General features: G+C 43.4%; 1 pseudogene; it reads right to left on the reverse strand.

Moving 5' to 3' along the window:
• Window positions 1–810: 810 nt before the first annotated feature.
• On the reverse strand, window positions 811–1,572 carry LOC105733160 (large ribosomal subunit protein uL16-like; annotated as a pseudogene).
• Between the last annotated feature and the right edge of the window lie 823 nt (window positions 1,573–2,395).

Below are 2,395 nucleotides of genomic sequence, written 5' to 3' on the forward strand. Positions count from 1 at the left end.
AGAACATGTAGATCTATGGGTGAAAAGACATTTACAATATAATTTTATGTGAAAAACGGATGTTGTAAGAAATATATATATATATATATATATATTTTTTTTTTTTTGAGACAGATTTTGCTCCTTTTGCCGAGTCTGGATTGCAATGGCTCGATCTCAGCTCACTGCAATCTCTGCCTCCCGGGTTCAAGTGATTTTCCTGCCTCAGCCTCCTGCATAACTGGGATTACAAGGGAGTGACATCAAGCTCGGCTAATTTTGTATTTTTCACCATGTTGCCCAGGCTGGTCTCAAACTCCTAATATAAATCCAGACAATCCGCCTGCCTCGGGCTCCCAAAGTGCTGGGATTACAGGCATGAGCCACCCGTGCCCAGCCAAGAAAATCTTATATTGAGATTTTTATATATATATATATATATATATATAATTTTTTTTTTTTTTTTGAGACAGAGTTTGGTTCTTGTTGCCCAGGCTGGAGTCCAATGGTGCGGTCTCAGCTCACTGCAACCTCTGCCTCCTGAGTTCAAGCAATTCTCCTGCCTCAGCCTCCTGAGTAGCTGAGGTTACAGGCATCAGCCATCATGCCCAGCTAATTTTTTTTTATTTTTAGTAGAGATGGGGTTTCACCATGTTGGCCAGGCTGGTCTGGAACTCCTGACCTCAGGTGATCTACCTGCCTCGGCCTCCCAAAGTGTTGAAATTACAGGTGTGAGCCACCGCACCTGGCCAAGATTATATTTTTGTACATATCTATTTGTACATTCATAGGAAAAACTCTGGAATGATACATATCAAACTCTTTTTTTTTTTTTGACAGGAAGTAAATTTATTGGTTCATATTACGAGGGGGGCAGCACAGTGGAAGCCCTCATGAGTGCAGGGCCCGCCACTTGTCCAGAAGGCCACGATTGGGGATGTACTTAACCCCACGGCCATCTGGGATGAGCTGCTTCTCAGCCACCATGTCTTCATATTCATCGGCATTGAACTTGGTGAAGCCCCACTTTTTTGAGATGTGGATCTTCTGGCGGCCAGGGAACTTGAACTTGGCCCTGCACAGGGCCTCAATCACATGCTCCTTGTTCTGCAGCTTGGTGCGGATGGACATGATCACTTGGCCAATGTGAACCCTGACCACAGTGCCCTGGGGCTTTCCAAAGGTGCCTCACATGCTTGTTTGGAGCCTGTCAGCCCCAGCACAGGACAACATCTTGTTGATGCGGATGATGTGGAAGGGGTGGAGCCGCACTCGGATATGAAAGCCATCTTTGTCACAACTTTTAACCATGTACTTATTGGCACAAATTCGGGCAGCCTCCATGGCTTCAGAGGAGAGCTGCTCATATTCATCTGATACCATGTGGCCACAGAGTGGAAACTCGTCTACTTTTGCCTTCTTCCACCCAAGGTCAAAGATGCGAATCTTGGCATCAGGGACACCTCGGCAGAAGCGAGACTTTGGGTACGGCTTGTTCTTACAATATCGGTAACAACGGGCGGGGCAGCAGCCCATAGCGACACCAGGATCTTCAGTGGCGTGCTGAAGGAAAAGAGCTCTTTTTTTTAAAAAAATAAAGGCAGAGTTTCACCATGTTGCTCAGGTTCGTCTCAAACTTTTGGGCTGAAGCAATCCACACACCTCAGTCTCCTAAAGTGTTGGCATCACAGGAGTCTGTCACCAGTGTCCAGTCACACCAAAATACTAATAGTGGTTCGCTGTGGAGATGGAAAATGGAGAGGGGATATATCTGCTTTTTATAAAATTTAGATTGTTGAAACTGTGGGTTTTTTTAACCAAAAGCACAATTTGTTTTAAAATTGAAAGAGTAAAAATATCCAGATAAATTTTCTTTAATTGGAAAATATGTAGATTTTTAAGTTATAAGACACATAAATCAATGGGAAGAATATTTATGTGAGTAATGGGTCTAATTCATTGTATGATAGTATTTACAAAAATCTCCCAGTTCATTCTTTTTTCTTTCACTCAAGAATTTAGTGAGCATCTATTATTTGTTGAGAACTCATGGAGAGTGTACAGAGAATTAACACAGCAAGCCTAAGACTGTTATCCTTGAAAAGGTCAGCTTGCAAAACAGGGTGCTGGTGTCTAAGAACCTAAATAATAGTTTCCTATGCTGATATAAAATTTTCCTTTTTTTTTTTTTGAGACAGTATCTCACTCCATTGCCTAGCCAGGTTGGAGTGAACTGGCACGATCTAGGCTCACTGCGCCTCTACCTCCTGGGTTCAATCGATCCTCCCACCTCAGCCTCTGCAGAACCTGGGACCACACACATGCTGCACTGCACCTGGATAATTTTTGTATTTTTTGTAAAGACAGGGTTTTACCATGTTGCCCAGGCTGGTTTCCAACTCCTGGGATCGAGAGA

The sequence above is a fragment of the Aotus nancymaae genome, unplaced genomic scaffold, assembly GCF_030222135.1.
Source record: "Aotus nancymaae isolate 86718 unplaced genomic scaffold, 86718_ANA_hifiasm-v0.15.2.pri h1tg000057l, whole genome shotgun sequence".
Classification (NCBI taxonomy): Eukaryota; Metazoa; Chordata; class Mammalia; order Primates; family Aotidae; genus Aotus; species Aotus nancymaae.